The sequence below is a fragment of the Mytilus californianus genome, unplaced genomic scaffold (genome assembly GCF_021869535.1).
Source record: "Mytilus californianus isolate M0D057914Y unplaced genomic scaffold, xbMytCali1.0.p SCAF_3, whole genome shotgun sequence".
Lineage (NCBI taxonomy): Eukaryota > Metazoa > Mollusca > Bivalvia > Mytilida > Mytilidae > Mytilus > Mytilus californianus.
In genome coordinates, this window is record NW_026262679.1 from 69,725,237 (window position 1) to 69,744,549 (window position 19,313).

The 19,313-nt window shown below is 32.0% G+C and overlaps 1 long non-coding RNA gene across 1 annotated transcript in view; it reads left to right on the top strand.

Annotated features, from left to right (window-relative positions):
* Positions 1-19,313, top strand: part of LOC127734980 (uncharacterized) — a 78,596-nt gene that overhangs the window by 54,016 nt on the left and 5,267 nt on the right. Inside the window, exons 6-12 of the long non-coding RNA XR_007997903.1 lie at positions 711-840; positions 1,547-2,030; positions 2,600-2,771; positions 3,165-3,264; positions 3,975-4,075; positions 14,834-14,950; positions 15,876-15,952. This is a non-coding gene — a long non-coding RNA (uncharacterized LOC127734980). The remainder of the gene's footprint in view (positions 1-710; positions 841-1,546; positions 2,031-2,599; positions 2,772-3,164; positions 3,265-3,974; positions 4,076-14,833; positions 14,951-15,875; positions 15,953-19,313) is intronic.

Genomic DNA, 19,313 nt, shown 5'->3' on the forward strand with positions numbered 1-19,313 from the left:
TCAAATTTGACAGGTGTTTGGTTTAATCAGGTACATGGTTTATAACTATAGAATTTCATTGGAAGTTTATTTTACATAAGTGTCAACCTCTCAAGATATCAGTGAGAGCCTCTCAATAATTTTCAAAAAGTTTTGAAATCTTCCTCTTAAAAGAACACTTACCTGGTAAGTAAGTCTAATCTACCACATCCCCCCTGTTTGTAGAAATAAGATGTGGTATGATTGCTCAAAAGACATCTATCCATCGGAGACTAAAGGACAAGGATGTAAACAACTATATAGGTGGCAAGGCCACTGTTTAGTCTTCAATGATAAGCAATAACCCATACCTTGTAACAAGCTTGAAAAAGGATCTGACCTGGAAAAATCTGAAATAATTCAAAAGTGAAAAACAACAAACCTAAATGATGCTTTAAACAAATAAACAAAAAAAAAACCTGATGCATGCAGCAATCAACGACAACTTCAGACTCCTGAACAATTAGGACAGGCAGATAAAGAGTGTGGCAGGGTAACCCATGTTTGTTGAGCATTAACCCTCCCTCTAACCTGCCGTTACACAACATAAAAAAACTAGTAAAATTCAGTTGGAAAGGGCTTTACTCATCAGATTGGCACAAAGTATTTAAAACAAAATTCATGTGAAGTACTTATGCCAAATGTGAAAAAATGGGCAAAAAATTATAGACAATATTCAACTTTAATTTCAGAGACTTTTGTGTTGAAGATGTCAAATAAAATGAAAAGTGGAGAAAGTATAAGTCATGATGATCTACAGACCATGATCCATCTAGTTCAGTCACCTAGGGAATTTAATCTTTGTGTGGATATGGCTAGAAGGTAACCTTCAACCAATTCTACAGATAATTGATAGTGAATAGTGATTGATCCCAATTAGGAATTATATTTTGTGGTTCAATACATGTACTTATTTACAGACACTGAAGTCAATTTTTTTTGCAAGGAATTTTGAAAATCTTTATCCCTCAGGTTATGTTAATTTGAAGTAGAAAAATTGATATACCAAGTATGAAGTGTAAAACCATAACTTCCAATTCACTTTAAAGAAAGTTCATAGTTTACTATAGAATTTACATTTGTAAAATTTGAACAAAGGTAGATCAAACACATATTCAGCAAACTCAAGTCTAGATAGGTGAAATAATACACAAACTGTACAAATTTTAATGAACCAGATGCACATATCAACAATTAATGTCTCTTCAGTGATGCTCGAGGCCAAAATATTTGAATATGCAAAATCTAATTCAAATGCCGAAAAATGTATCAAACCAAAAAGGACCTAAAGTAATGCCAAGTTTGGACAAGGAATCTGAGCTTTGCATGAGGGAGATGTATTCCTTAATTCAAAATAATTTCAAAAATTTGTAATAGCCAATTTTAAACAACCAATATCCGTAAATAAGTCTGCTTTTATTGTGTTGATGTAATTTTCTAAGTTATCTTAAGTTAATTATCCCATTGAATTTAAGCCATCAGAGTTTTTTTCATCAGAGTTGTATAAGCAGTTTTCATTGTATTTCAGATATCAAACAGCAAAGGTTAATGCATCTGAAAATGGCAAAGTTTGTCTACCTGTGAATCACCAACTAGCAACGGTTCAATCACCTATTAATAAGGAAACTGCCAAAGTTCATACACCTGTAGAAAAGCAACCAGCCATTTTTCGAGCACCTAAAATTCACTAAACTTCAAAGGTTCATGCTCCTGTAAATCACCAAACATCCAAGGTTTATACACATATAAAACATTATACAGCAAAGGTTCATGTGCTTGCAAACCATCAAAATAACGAAGTTCATTCTCCTGGTAACAACAGTGATTGCAAGGTTTCTTTATTTTCAAATCACCAAATTGCCAAAGATCATACACCCATAATTGACGAAACTGGTAATGTTCCTAATCCAGCAAAGTACCAGAATGTCAAGTTGGACATTGGGCCACAGTTCATGAGGATTTTGCATCATTTTAAGAAAGCATATATCGCTATTATGCTTATGGAAGATAGGGTAGGTTTATCTTGAATTACTGGTAGTTTAAAAGATATAGATTGTCAAACTATTAGTCTTTTAGTTTGTCAAACCATTAATCTTTTAGTTTGTCAAACAATTAGTCTTTTAGTTTGTCAAACCACTAGTCTTGTAGTTTGTCAAACAATTAGTCTTTTAGTTTGTTAAACAATTAGTCTTTTTGTCAGTCAAACAATTAGTCTTTTAGTTTGTCAACTTACCTCTGTTATCAAGCATAAACCTTGAATTTATAAAGTCTGTGGCTATATTATTATTTTAATGAACATGATGAATGTTTTCCAAATTTTTTATTACAAAAATTACATTCTGGTAATAGAAAAACTTAGTGGGAGCATACCTTGTTTTATGCTGTTATCTAACTGTGTCTGTTGGTGTCTGACAACAACTAGTCTAAAAGAAATTGAATCGAAGCCAAAGCGTCATGGTATTTATAAAATTTGAGCAAAAAAATAATTAGAACACCACAGATAATGATAAAATAATAGTAAGAAAAATAACGATGAAATGTATTTAAACAAATTATGAATAATGGTATCTACATTTTTCAGTCCACCATGAGGAACTTTCTGTATAACAACTGTGATTGATGTGTATATGGATCTACTATTCAAGACAGGAGAATATGAGAAAGTTGTGAAAACCTAGGAAGAAATAGATTATTTTAATGAACAAAAACTTACAAATCATATGACACTGGTCATGGCAGCTTTATATAATTTAGTAAGTATTTTATCGTTTTTCACCTTTAAAAAAGTGTACAGCCTATGAAGCCTCATGGTAGTTCAGGGGTTTAAATTTTCGCACCGTCTGCGCAGGAGGTTGTAAGTTATGCTTATTTTCGTAATTTGCCATAACAATAAAATTTGATTATTAAAATAATCCATTTTATTTAAATAAATTGAGGAAGAGTTGAATAATTGAAAACTGCAATTTCATATTTTTATAAAGTTTATTGTTGGAAATGTACTTCCGTTCTGGAAATCTGGAGCATGTTCTTGATGTCGGAGAATAGAGAAAGACAATATAATTCATAATAATCGAACACGTGAACTGCTTTTCATGAATACTGTAATGCAGATAAAAAATTATAGATAACGATCTTCATTTTGGTAGCTTACGAAGCAGTTTCACTCATGTCTCCTACACTAGAAAAGGTCCTGCAAATATGCGAAAGATGGATGCAAACAAAACATGAAAAAGGGAAAACCGGAAAGTAAGTATTTTAAATAGTCTGCTTATGAATTGAATACAAGTGCTCAGAGAGCAATTTTTCATGACCCTTGAAAAATCAATTGCAAGTGTAAAATTAGCGGAAATGATTTCACAGCAAAATCCATGAACAACAAAACAATGACCCCCCCACCATGAGGAACTTTCTGTATAACAACTGTGATTGATGTGTATATGGATCTACTATTCAAGACAGGAGAATATGAGAAAGTTGTGAAAACCTAGGAAGAAATAGATTATTTTAATGAAAAAAAACTTACAAATCATATGACACTGGTCATGGCAGCTTTATATAATTTAGTAGGTATTTTATCTTTTTTTACCTTTAAAAAAATGCACAGCCTATGAAGCCTCATGGTAGTTCAGGGGTTTAAATTTTCGCACCGTCTGCGCAGGAGGTTGTAAGTTATGCTTATTTTCGTAATTTGCCATAACAATAAAATTTGATTATTAAAATAATCCATTTTATTTAAATAAATTGAGGAAGAGTTGAATAATTGAAAACTGCAATTTCATATTTTTATAAAGTTTATTGTTGGAAATGTACTTCCGTTCTGGAAATCTGGAGCATGTTCTTGATGTCGGAGAATAGAGAAAGACAATATAATTCATAATAATCGAACACGTGAACTGCTTTTCATGAATACTGTAATGCAGATAAAAAATTATAGATAACGATCTTCATTTTGGTAGCTTACGAAGCAGTTTCACTCATGTCTCCTACACTAGAAAAGGTCCTGCAAATATGCGAAAGATGGATGCAAACAAAACATGAAAAAGGGAAAAACCGGAAAGTAAGTATTTTAAATAGTCTGCTTATGAATTGAATACAAGTGCTCAGAGAGCAATTTTTCATGACCCTTGAAAAATCAATTGCAAGCGTAAAATTAGCGGAAATGATTTCACAGCAAAATCCATGAACAACAAAACAATGACCCCCCCCCCCCCCCCCCCCTTGAGTCTGAAATATATATGTAAACATAGCTCATGGTACTTTACTCCTTGTAATTTATTTGATAATTTGTAGACCTTAGTGTTCTGGTGTGTTTACATCTCCATAGGGGGAGGACCATTTGGGTTTCTGGGAGAAAAGGTCATAAAAGTAGGAGGTTTTTTGCAAACAGAATTTTCATTTTTTCTTGTTGCAAACCTGGAATATTCGAATGCGGGTGATTTTGCCCCGATTCCAGTCGTCACATGAATTTGTTTCGCAAATAATATTGGATTTTTTTTCGCACCAATTCCTGTTTACTGGGTCATTTCTGACACAGAGATTTTATATAATGAAATTAGAAATGTATGTTAATTGGCCAAGAACATGAACTTGTTAAAATACATTTTATGGAAGCATCATTTAGTCCAGCCATTTTTGGTTAAGGGCATACGATACAGTAGAGATCCCTCGTTGATTTTTTCTTGAAATTTTGGTAGAAGGTCAATTTTGATGTGTACTTTTGAAATATGCAAAGAAAAATATACCTTCATGACTTACTTTTTGAGATAATTTGGTTTGAAATTTGCATATTTGAAGGGAAAACCCTGAAATTTCATAAAAAAGGACTTTTAAAGAAAGTTACAATACTTTTGAACGATAATAACAGTCATAACTTAACCGGGTTTTTTGTAAAATGTTCCCTTGATCCATGGCATGACCATGCTGTAACAAGTTTAAGGTTAAACAAAATTGTTGTTTTCTGAATTTACTTTACTATTAGTGAAATAAAGAAATTGACAATATTTTTGCGTCTATTCAGAAGTGCAGAAAAAAATCGATCGTTGATTTTTTCTTAAAATTTTGGCGGAGTGTTCTTTAAATATTACTTGATTGATTGCAAAAGAAAAAACTGGGGGTCCATGTGCTTGTTTTTTCAATAAAAGCAATAAACTTTGATTTTTAATTGCAAACGGGACGTTTGCCAATAGGGCGCTAAACTACGTTGAAATAAGTTTTAATCGCAATAACGTCGTAAAATCATTCCCGCCGTTCATGATTACGCTGTCAAGTTCAGTGGTATAGCCAAGTTTTTTTTTCGAAAGCAATGATATTATTCATTATAATTTTTAAAGCTGGTTACTCGTAAAATAGCATAAAATATTTGCCAAACCTTTATGAATTGTTACGAATCTTGGACATGCTGGATACAAAAAGTATTCTAGTAAATTACTTTTAGAAAAGAAATGTTCGGAAACATAAAAAGATAAATTTGATAAAAATAAATATTCATAATCAAAATATAATAATAACAATAAAAATAAATGGGGAATGTGTCCATGGGACACAGATGATGCCCCCGCTTGCATATAACGTTATAAAGGGATATAACTCAAGAACTGTAAAAGTGACGCTACCCAAATTTGTACTTGATCTGAGTTTTGCGGTAATAAGCATTGTGCATAAGTTTCATAACATTTGGTTGAGGCAAACTAAAATTAGAGAACAGAAACAAATATTTCAGAATTTTTTCCATTTGTTAAGGGCATAACTCTAGAACGGTAAAAGTGACCCCACCAAAATTCAAACTTCTCATGTCTTCTTTGACTGTCCATGACGTTAAAATATTAAATCCCTGGGATGTGTTTTAGTTGATTTTAGTCTCTGATGCATGATTTTTTATTATTAATTGTTTTGGCTTTTAACTAGCTGTCAGTAACTGCGAGTACTCTCAAATCGTACTTTCTTGTTTATTTGACCTGTTGATACTAATTGTATTGCTTTTTTGTTATTTAATGTTATTCAGGGTTATATCTGGTCTATATACCAGCTTTGATAAGTGTTTGGTATAACTATAAATTTTCACTTCGTACTATGAACATCAAAATTATTTATTTTGTAAAAATATTTCCTTTCTCCATTGGTACTATATACACGTATACCTAACAACAAAATTATTTTCATTTACCTGTGTTTAAAGTTAGTGCAAATAGCTGATATTTTTGTTCGAGCATATTGTTTTTCTTTAATTGTTTAACATTTCTTACCGATATAACATGTTACTTTTATTATTCTTCCCTTAGTTTATTTATTTTGTATTTACATTGTGTCATAGGTCAAATTTATTTGTTCAGTGTATGTTCAATGGTGTTAATATGTCCTTTGATTGAGTTAAGCTATTTCAGTTGATATTTTATAGTGTGTCTTTCTATGTTGTGATGTTACACTATTGTTTCGGAAAAAGGGTGAAGGTTTGGTACCATTAAAACGTTTAAACCCGCTGCATTTGTTTGCACCTGTCCTAAGTCAGGAATCTGATGTTCAGTAGTTGTCGTTTGTTGATGTGGTTCATAAGTTTTTCTCGTTTCTCGTTTTTTATATAGATTAGACCGTTGGTTTTCCCGTTTGAATGGTTTTACACTAGTAATTTTTGGGGCCCTTTATAGCTTACTGTTCGGTGTGAGCCAAGGCTCCGTGTTGAAGACCGTACTGTGACCTATAATGGTTTACTTTTATAAATTTTGACTTGGATGGAGAGTTGTCTCAATGGCACTCATACCACATCTTCTTATATCTATTGATCTGTGTTTTGTGGTAATAAGCATTGTGTATAAGTTTCATAACATTTGGTTGAGGCAAACTAAAGTTAGAGAACGGAAACGAAAAATTCAGCAATTTTTCCATTTGTAAAGGGGCATAACTCTAGAATGGTAAAAGTGACGCCACCAAAATTCAAACTTGATCTGTGTTTTGTGGTAATAAGCGTTGTGTATAAGTTTCATAACATTTGGTTGAGGCAAACTAAAGTTAGAGAACGGAAACCAATTTTGGGACGTACGTACGTACGTACAGACGGACAAGGGTAAAACTTAATGCCCCCTCCGCTACGGCGTTGGCATAAAAAATAATTTGCATCTCAGTCCGACATTAGTCCTTCAACTCATGCAGACAACACAGCTTGGGCATATTTTTAATTATTCAAAAGGTCCCAACAAGACAAAATATGAAACAATTATCAAGTAAGTGGGATAATATAAAAATAAGGACAGTTGGTATGATTGCCAATGAGACAACTATCAACCATATTTCAAATTACGAAGATAAACGCAATTAAGGGTCACCGCACGGCCTTCACCAAAAAAAAAGCCTCACTGTTTAGTCAGTTTTAAAAAGCCCCGACATGAAAATGTGAACAATTCAATCAAGAAAACTATCGGCCTACTATATAGGCATTATATGAACACAAAACCATACCCAAATTAACTCGGGTCAGCTTAGAACTACTCTGAACATGTTCAAAAAGGTGTATATTTAGAGCTGTTTCGAGCAAATTCATGTCGTAATTGTCTCAATAAAGTCCATTACGGTGTAGTTTAACATTTCATAGGAAGTACAGCAGTCGGTATTAGATCATGAAATTGCATGATTTTGTATCAAGAGATAAGTTGCCTAAGTTTATTTGTCTTCAGGGTATTTTTATACCCCCGCAAATGAAAGTTGGGTGGCGTATTGTTTTACACCTGTCCGTCTGTCCGTCCGTCATTCCGTCTATAATACTGACAGTTCTTTTTCATACACATATGTATTCCACTGGGTTAAATTCTAAAAATGCCGTTAAACTTTTTAATGTACTTATTCAAAGTCAGGTGCAGTATGAGGCGTTGTCTTTATTAATCATGTTATTTTGTCATTTTGTTGATAGTCTCTGTTAAATTTATTTGCACAATTCTCCATACAGTTTTCCAAATGGTGTAGATATTATATATAGATCAAGACAGTACGTTGATATCTAAATTACATTTAATTACTTATTGGTCTTTTTGTTTAGTTGGGTTTCTGTCTCATCGACGTATCATTATTTGCATATCTGTTATTCATTTCCTATATGAAATAAAACATATACAAGAGTATGAATGTGGATTTAATTTTTTTTCTTCACATTTCAAGTTAATACTCAATATTAATGAATGAATATAACAATTTTCATGATATGGCCTATTTTCTTGGCAGGTACTTTTTTTTCAAATTCGCGCAACCGGATTTGTGACGTCACTGGATTTTCCGCAAATGTGACTACATTTAAAACGACGTCGCGAAATGTAATCGTTCTTATTAGAAACTTCGCGAAATTACAACGTTCTGATTAACAACGTCGCGAAAACAACACGAACAGTTTTGAAAACGTTATTATCTGCCCCTGCTACTGTATCGTATTCCCTTAAGCATGCCCACTGTTAAAGTTTAGAACAGTTCCCTATATAGGTTGTATAAATTATTTTTAAAAATGAATCATTTCACAAAACTACCTTTCCTATCTGATGGTCTGGATGGCGGGTCCTTCATTTCTTTCTTCTCTAATTTTTTATACCATTTTTCTCTATTCTTTTATTTTGTTTTTCCCATTTTTCTCTATTCTTTATTTTGTTTTTCCCATTTTTCCCTATTCTTTATTTTGTTTTTCCCATTTTTCTGTATTTCTTATAATTTATCACCCCATTATTCTTTATTGTTTTGTCTATTTTTCTATTTTCTTTATTTATTTTACACATTACATGCATTATTCTCTATTCTTTAAAACTAATCTAGACCCTCCTATTTGATCCTGCAGAATCGTCATGAGGGAAAAACAAAACTGTTTTACTTCTGAGCAGGAAAACCTGTCTTGTCATAAAATGTTTTAAATTTTTATAGCTTATTAGGCATCTTTTAATGATATTGCTGTTGACTGGTCAGCATTTGGTTATAATCCTGGGAAACAGGTATAAATTGTTAATTATAATTAGTCGTTTAAAACTAGATACATATCAAGCGGTGTAGAATATTATAAATGTAGGTTGAAGTTTCATATTAACACTAAATTTTAAACAATTTACTATTTGATTGAAATCGTATTCACTTTGCAGAATTAATTATAATTAATAAAGTTATACATGTACCAGTATGTGTTTTACTAGCACAGTACACTTTTCATGGACAGAATTAAAAAGTCTACAATGAAGATTAATTCTAATCAGGCTATGCTAAAACAATTCAGATTGACAAATAGTTCTTATACATTAAAAGTTATATTTTTACCCTAAATGGCAAAATGTTATTTGGTACAAAAATTTCTTCTTCACACAATGAATGTACTTTTAACATAAAAAATAGCCAATTTGAGTATGTAACTAAAGAAAATTATGTGGTTAACCAGTAATAAAGGCCATTATACACAGGATTCATAAAAATGTTGAAAATATATACAAACATACATCATGGGAAGTGAAAGTTTGTGCTATTTCTATATTTAAATGCATATACCATCTGACATACAATGTACATGCATTATTGTTTATGGGCCAGCTGAAGCCCGCCTCCGGGGGCAGGATTTTCTAGCGGTGTTGAAGAGCCATTGGTGGCCTTGGGATGTTTTCTGCTCTTTGGTTAGATTGATGTCTCTTTGTCACATTCGCCGTTTCCATTCTCAATTTTATGGATCTGCATAATGTAGGATCCTTATGTCAGTACTAATTTAGCAAAAACAAACAGTATGGAACACAACATGCACGTATCATTCTATTTTGATAGATTAATGCTTAAAGTATATCAAACAATAGAAAAACTGGTATCTTTAATCTGCCAATTAAAGAAATAAGATATCAGATTTTTTTAAAGTTTAATATGACATGTCGACTAAAATATCTGACAATTGGACTTAAATATCTCATTGAGTGGACCTAAATATCTGCAATGTCCTCTTAAATGTAAGAAGTGTTAACAAGTTTCTTTTTTTTTACCTGTTTACTTTAAATATCCACCAGAGACCAAAGAACAATGATGTTATACTCTTAGTCACCCTTAGGCCTTCAACAATTAGCAATGTCCATACTGTACAGTCAGCTAAACAAGGCCTGTGCATAAAAAAATTAAACAAATGGCCTGAAATCTCATTGGAAAAGCTTCACTCTGTGGAATTTTAAGAAAATCCAGGTACTTCATTGTTTATGTTGTGAAAAAGCATTGTAGGAAATATAGAGATTCTGCCAGCTATATGAATAAGTAGTTACGTCTGTTACGAAGACGTATAAATATATATATATTATATATAAAGACATTTCTTTGAATCAGTTTTGGCAGCAAATATTTACTAGTGAATCAAAAATTCACATTTAATATACAAGTATACTCTTTTGGAGAATTTAACATCTGAGATATTACTGATGCACATATTTCTATGGCAAAGGTTTTTAAGACTTAAAATTGTGGTACTTCATATCTATAAATGAGAAATGTCTATCATTCATTTCTTCCTAAAATTATGACTGGTAGAGAAAAAGGAGTAATTATCCCTCTAAATCTTAACAAAAGAAGCCTAAAATTGATTTTTTCTGGAGTTAATAATTTTTTTAAATGGCGGGTAACGGGTAACCACCAACTTTTTTTCTATAATTTTTGTCTCGCCTTGATGGAGTCAAAAAGCGAGACATAGGTATGCTGTTTCCAGCGTCGGCGGCGTCAATAATGTATTAGTTTGTGATTAGGTCTAGTTTATGGTGAACCACTAGTGGTAGGTCAATGATATAAATGTATTTACACTTTTGGTATTTAGCTATATTTTGCCTCCGAATGACGTCAGGCAACAATCACTTTTTAATTGTGACGTCAAATGTTTTGAATTATGATGTCAAATTTTACGGGAACCTGTGTGATTTTACGTAATGGCGGACAAATTTGCATACAAGTGTAAATACGTCTATTTGGTATGCAGTTGAATTAGCATTGGCACATTTCATTACCATGGAGATTATTTGGCCCCGCCCCCTCAGTCATGGTTTATTGACTTTGAAACTTTGCTTAGTTTTCATGTATTAGTGTGTGATTAGGTCAGTTTATGGGGAACCACTAGTGGTAGGACAATGATATTTGGTATGCAGTTGTATAAGCATTGGCATATCTCATTTCCATGAAAATTATTTGGCCCCGCCCCTTCAGTCATGGTCTATTGACTTTGAAACTTTTCTTTGGTTTCATGTATTAGTTTGTGATTAGGTCAGTTTATGGGGAACCACTAGTGGTAGGTCAATGATATTTGGTATGCAGTTGTATAAACATTGGCATATCTCATTTCTATGGAGATTATTTGGCCCCGCCCCTTCAGTCATGGTCTATTGACTTTGAAACTTTTGCTTAGTTTACAAGTTAATGTTTGTGTTTAGGTTTCTTTACAGGGAACGATTTATGAAAAGTCAATGGTATTTGGTATGCAGTTGTATAAGCATTGGCACATCTCATTTCCATGGAGATTGTTTAGCCCTGTACGTTTAGTCATGGTTCATTGACTTTGAATATTTGCATAACTTACATGTTAAAAGTATTGTTATTTTAATTTCAACATTTGCATTATCAAAATAACAAATAGACGAGACATATCTCTGTGTTAACAGTTTATTTGATGAAAGTATTGTTTGGATCAGCTGTGCAAAGTTTAAGAAATTTTTATTTTTCAACCCAGAGGCAACCATCTATCCATGCAAGACAAGCTATGTTTGTTAATGTGCACAAAAGAGAAGCAAAATGTATGGAGACTGCCTCCACAGATTATGGTAATCAATGGTGGAATCACTAAAACTAATAATTAAAAAAATAAATGAAGTCCTATGGATGCTGCATATAGGAGATATGTGAATTATGACAAATTACAATTGTAGAAATGGTTTTGTCCATTCTTTACCATGCAAACTATGAAAAGTTTATAATATATGTTTTGTGGGAGGTATTATGGGGGTGGGGAGGGGAAGTGTCTTATTTGTAATGAGTTGTACGGAGGAGTCTGTGGAATTTGTAAATATTTCAAGTTTGATAATATATAAGGGACTTGTCAAAACATTTAGATAAAATATTTGATTATGTTGTTGATTATATCGTAAGTATCTGAAACTAATCAGATTTTGTATTTTTCATAGATGAGAATATAAAACCACTGTGTGAATGCATCATGATCAGATATACATGTACATGTATGTCAAATATATTTATCTCTCAAGGAAATAACATATTCATGATAGCTATATTTTGAGGCAAAAAATATGATAGGGTATGTTTTTTTAAATATTCAAAATATATGAAAATGGTAGGGAACTGGATGTCGCGGCTGCTTATCCCTTCCAAAAATGACTAAAGTGCCCCCCGCACAAACAGAATTGGAAGGTAGTTAACCTTGTGGTAGTAAGAACCATCACAGCCTAACTGCTGAACTGGATAAGGAATGCTTACATTAATCTATGCCTGTTCCATGTACTAAATGTCTTATTTACACCATATCTCATGGTGGTACTCCTCAGAAAGGAGAAATATATAGAGTACACATAAATAGCTAAGTCCTTGTTTTACCATAAAAGACCACAAAGTCAGTTTGGTAAATAAAAAATAAATTGCTCTTAGGCTATTTGCATATCTACAAATGATACTTAAAATAATCCTTTAAAGTTTTAATAAATTCTTACTGATGGAAATTGCAAGCGACATGTTGATGACAATTGAAATGGAGTAATGGCCAAGTCCGTGTTTTACCAAAGGAAACCCCTAAAATCAACTTTTGCTTCTGCAAATACATATGTAGTACCTAATTACCCTTCCAAATTTTATTGAATTCCCATGGAAACTTTTAAAGATATGTTGATATCAAACTTCTCCATTCATAAAAATTGCTATATTTCTGAATTGTTACTTTTAGTCTGTTTCCGTGGTAAACCAGTCATAATAAATAAATTATTTTTCTTATATTGCCGGTTACCCCCAAATTTTATTCCAATTTTATAAAATAGAGACATCAAGGTTTTCAGAATGAAAAAATGAGCAACTTCTGTCATTTTTTTTGCTGTGAATATTCAATCAAAGAGGTTTTATGTCCATTTTCCCTATACATGTATATCCATTGAGAAATTACCCTATTTGCACTCATTTTCAGAGGTCAAAAAATAATTTGGATGGCCAGTGACCCCCAAATTTTATTGTATTTTTTCAATAACTATGCAAAAAAGTTTTAAGTCCACAAAGTATAAGAAAATCCTGTCATTTTTAGCTCACCTGGCCCAAAGGGCCACGTGAGCTTTTCTCATCACTTGGCGTCCGTCGTCCGTCGTCGTCATCGTTGTCCGTCATCGTTAGCTTTTTACAAAAATCTTCTCCTCTGAAACCACTGGGCCAAATTTAACCAAACTTAGCCACAATCATCATTAGGGTATCTAGTTTAAAAAATTTGTCCAATGACCCAGCCAACCAACCAAGATGGCCACCATGGCTAAAAATAGAACATAGGGGTAAAATGTAGATTTTGGCTTATATCTCTGAAACCAAAGCATTTAGAGTAAATCTGGCATTATCAGGTCAAGATCTATCTGCCCTAAAATTTTCAGACAAATCTGACAACCTGCTGTTGGGTTGCTGCCCCAGAATTGGTAATTTTAAGGAAATTTTGCAGTTTTTGGTTATTATCTTGAATATTATTATAGATAGAGATAAACTGTAAACAGCAATAATGTTCAGCAAAGTAAGATCTACAAATAAGTTGTAATGACCAAAATTGTCAGTCGACCCCTTTAGGAGTTATTGCCCTTAATAGTCAATTTTTAACAATTTTTTGTAAATTTTTGTAATCTTTTACAAAAATCTTCTTCTCTGAAACTACTGAGACAAATTTAACCATACTTGGCCATAATCATAATTAGGGTATCTAGTTTAAAAAAAATTTCCGATGATCCCACCTTCCAACTATCATGGCCGACTTGGTTAAAAATAGAACACAGGGGTAAAATGCAGTTTTTGGTTTATATCTCTGAAACTAAAGCATTTAGAGCAAATCTGACAGGTAGCAAAAATGTTCATCAGATTTAGATTTATCTGCCCTGAAATTTTCAGACGAATCCGACAACCCGTTGTTGGGTTGCTGCCCCTGAGTTAGTAATTTTACAAAAATTTTGCAGTTTTTTGTTATTATCTTAGATATCATTATAATATCTAATATCTAATACTATTAATTATGATTTTAACCTTATTTTACATGATTTCGAAAGCATCAGTAAATACAGGTGAGCGACACAGGCTCTTGAGAGCCTCTAGTTTTTCTATACCCCCGAACTACCTGAAATGTGCATACATGTAATTGTCAGGGGCTGGTCCAGTAATTTTTCAAGCAGGGTAAAGGGAGAGGGGGAGAGGGGGTAGTGTCACCAATAAAAACTTTCAAAAAAGTTAGTAATTTAATGGTAAGGAGGATAGTTACAAATCAAATGGTTACACTTGACTTACAACATTGAATCAATTTCATTTTTGATTGGATGTATGAGACAGAAAGTGTCGAAGATCACATAAAAATGTTACTGGTAAATTACCATGTATGCACACACATCAGCGCTAATTCTTTGAGTAGTTCCTGATCCATTGTTGCAGTTTGTGTTCTCATTTTGAAGATATTTTACCAAGCAAGTACAATACTCAGAATCACTCAGTAAAACAAATGTGTTTTCAATGAGTAATTCCTCACAGAGTTGCATACCTAACAGAAATGCCGTGAAAGAGAAGAATTTGTGATTTTTGCTATCTTTTACTTTGATTTTGTTACAGTATTCAATTTTTTTTTTAGAATACGTTGGAAGCTTTGGAGAAAGCTGTTGAAATCATACGCGACAAATATTAACAAGATATAACCGTGACACCACCAAAGGCATGAGCATTTGCTGCAGCTTTAGCATTAAGACAGGTATAATAATACAGATATTACTCTTCAGCAGTGTGTCATTTATCAAATATCAAAAATATTCACATTGTTACGAAACAACACTAATAATTAAATCATGCGCTATGCACATTCATTAATTAATTTTTTGTTCAGGCACTGGTAGAAATTCTTTTATGGCCTTGCAACAAAGTTGTCGGGGCCATATAGTTTTACCCTTATCTGTCATTCAGATTCTGTCATTCCGTTATTCCATCATTCCACAACGAACAGTTATACAGACTTTATTCTAAATGCCTCACATATTGAGCTGATTTTTAGTTGGTCTACAATGAGGAGTTACAGATCGAGTTTACATTTGGTTCCTTCCATTGATTTTTTGCTGAATTTACAGCTTTGGACTTTGAGCATTTTATGAAAATAACAGTTATACAGACTTTCATTCTCAAATTTCCACTCTTAGAATTGTTTCAAGTTTTTTTTTTGCGAGCATGTCCATTTGTGTCGTTCCGAATTATTCTATAATTATGTTGAAAATACTGAGCAAGAATTATATTATTTAAAAAAAACATGTTAAAATGAAACTTATCTAATTGAGTCAAAGAGGCTCAACAAAAAATCATATTGAAGATTTTGGTATACATGAATAGACATGTACAGCATCTCAACAACAAAATAAAACCAGAAAGACATGTAGATGTGAATATTTAGGCCTTCAACATGTCTATACATATGTCAACATTTAATTTCTCTTTGACGTTGACATTGTTAAAATACTTATTGAGGTTAACCCTACTTCTGACATCAACATCAAATCTTTAAAGAGCAAAATTCCAACTCTCTCCTACATTTTATTCCTGTCAATGGAATAACTATTTACATAGAAGAATGTACAATATTGAATCATTTTAGACTAATACTATATGAACTATTGTAACATTTGTTTCAGGATGATCCTAATCTGGCATTGAATATTCTACAGCTTGGTTCTGAAAGTCATTCAATAATATAAACTCAGCTATAAGAGTAAGTATAAGTAGTGATTCTTTTTGTCCCTTTTTTATGTATTTTTCATTCAGGATTCGTCAAAATCATCTCCCCATTACGCCACCTAATTTTTATAATCGTGAAAATGGAAGCCATTGTAGTGATGATGTGCTGTCAATTTAGCTCTTGAAAACTGATAAATTTGTCCACATATTATCATTATGATCCTTATATGCCTGTTATATTTTAAAAGAAAAATTTTTCTACTATCTATTGAGCATCATTTAATGTACTTTTATGCATTTGGTCAACTTCAAACTATTGTTTGATCGTTTGTCAGGGGGAATTTTTGAAATTTCAAAAATATTTGAAAAAAAATCTACTTAAATATTTCATGGAAGGGCAGACTAAAAATCTTCAGCGGTTGAAGACTAATTACCCTAGATAACACACAAAAAATGAAGTTTTTTTGAAGTTATGCATTTTTAAGATCCACTTGAAAAGTCGGTCATCAAATAATTTTTGGTAAAAATTTATTATTTGAACACACCTACTTTGTTGTTATGACTCATTAGAAAGGTATTTCACTTGACCCATATATTTCATTATTTAGTACTGTAAATTTTTAATGCTATTATATCAACCTAGAGCCTAAATATATAAAATAATAGAATCTGAATCGAAATGATGTATCAAATATTTTTCTTTAATACGTTTTCAAGACAGAATAGTAAACTCAAACACGCCTGAACATAAAAAGGTGTACTCGACTTTCTCTTTTCGATGAAATTATTGCCAATTTTGGGAATTTTTTCCCAAAAAAATTGCGGGGGGCAGAGACGCAAATTAATGTTTTAAAAAGATCAATCTATTATCTTTCCTTGGAATTTTTTTTCGGCGGAATTTATGCTTATGCACAAAAAAGATCCACATGTATTTGCACCTACCACTATCGACTGTTTTGTGAAAATGTGTCTATAATTTAAAAGTTTACAAATATCTCGAAATTCTCGAAGCTCCATACCATAATTTAAGTAAAAACACATACATAAGACGCATGAAATCCTAAATTAGGCACATTCATTCAACTTTTAAAGCCCATAGAAACAGATGTAAACAATTCAAATTTACCAACTTGGCCTTTTTTACCTTCTCTAACAAAGAGCTCCATTTCTTTTGTTTAATTTCAACTGGGTTTCCACCTGTATTCTCTCATTATACAACTAAAAGGTGTTATTTATTCACAAAGTAGATACTTGAGTTCCTTATATAGGGAATAAACTGTAAAAGTGGCAACTTCATTTTGTAACAAGAATACAAGTTTGCACTAGGCTTCTATGGTACCAAGATGGCATCCAAAAAACAGATCTGCAACATGAACTGTATTGTTGAAATGTAATATTTTAACCATTAAAATAGAATCCAAAATAAATAATGATTGTATATATGTTGAAGTTGCGCACCTTCTAGTATGGAATTGTTTGAGGAATGTTTTCCCATTTTTCCAGATCTGGGAACCTAGTCATTTTAAGCAAAATTCAGTCACAAATATTGCAACATGGCCTTTTAAGACTTTGACCTAATTTTGTGATTTGTACTTAAACTTTAGTAGATAGAGAGATGTCACGGAACAGAAGTTCCTTCATAATATAAGTTCCGAAAGGAAAAAATATTCTGGAATATTATTTCCACAGGAATAAATATTACAGTATATGTTCCTAACGGAATAAATGGTATAGAATATTTGTTCCAACAGGAATAGATATTATGACATTGTTTATAACAAAGTTTCCAGTGGAACTTCTGTTAGGCGGAACAAATATACGTTGACAGAGAAACTGTACTAGCAAAAGTGATCAGCAAAATAAGACCTACAAATAGGTGAATATAGCAGAAATCATTAGTTTACTCATTATGAGAGACATTGTCCTTCAATGACAATGTTTACCAACTTTTATGCTGTTTTTTGGTGGAAAATGTAGTAGATAGAGAGAATCTGTACATAACAAAAATCATCAGCAGGATCTAGAATTAACTAAGATAAATCAAATGGCCAAAATTGTCAGTTGACTGCTTATAGGATTTACTGTCCTTGAATGACAATTTCTACACATTTTTGTATTTGTTGTCGAAAGTACTGGAAATAGTCTTATTGCATTGTATCAATTTTATGCAAAAATGCCAGGTGAGCAATACAGGCTCATTGAAGCCTCTAGTTTACATTCCACTTCACAAGTGTAAACAATAGGAAATCATATCAATTAATTGAGTTAAAGAATATAATTACTATAAACAACAGATATTTAGATTTATTTGGATTAGTTGAAACATTCTTAAAACCTGATATTAACAATGAACAATGTAAAGTGCCAGGATACAAAATTTTCAGAAAAGATCGCCAGAGTAAGGATGGTGGTGGTCTATTGATTTATGTCAAAGATTCTATTGCAGTTAAAAATAGATCTGATTTATCAATAAACACATTAGAAACTTTATGGTTAGAGGTAGAATTTCCAAAATCTAAACCTTTCTTCATTTGTACTGTTTATAGACCACCAAATTCCCTTCAGTCCTGGATAGATCTTTTTGAGGAGGAATTTAATGCAGCTCTTTCAGAATACAAAGAGATAATTTTAATGGGGGACTTTAATATTGACTTGATAAAAATTGAAAATAAAAAATGGATGAATTTCATAAACCATTTTAATCTTCAACAACAAATTTGCACTGCAACACGTATTTGTGACAAATCAGAAACTCTTATTGATCATATTTACACTACTAATCCTGAAAATATTGCTCATTGTCATGTTCCTTCATATGCTTTAAGTGACCACTACCCTGTATGCTTAAATAGAAAAATCAATATAAAGGTAAAGAAAGAAAATCATATCGAAATAAAGTAAAGGTGTTTCAAAAACTTTAATGAAGATGCCTTCTGTGCAGACTTACATCAAACCCCTTTTCATATTGTTGAAATGGAACATTAGATATTGACATTTCTGTCGACAAATGGTATGAACTTTTTAATCAAGTTATTAACAAGCACGCACCAATGAAAACTAAAAGAGTAAAAACATTTAAACAAGCCGAATGGTTCAATGAAGAAATTAAAAATTCCATTCAATACAGAAATATGTATCATTCAAAAAAGGATTGGGTAAACTTTAAAAAGTGGCGTAATAAAACAACGTCGTTAATATTTAATGCAAAAAAGGAATATTATCAAAACGCTATATCTAGTTCCAAAAATAGTAAAGAACTTTGGAATCAAAGAGTTAAATCCAAAAATAGAGATAATATTTTTCCACCTAAAATGCAGTATGAAAATCAAACTGTTTATAACCCCAAAGATATTGTTAATACACTAAATGTTCATTTTTCTTCCGTAGCTGAAAAA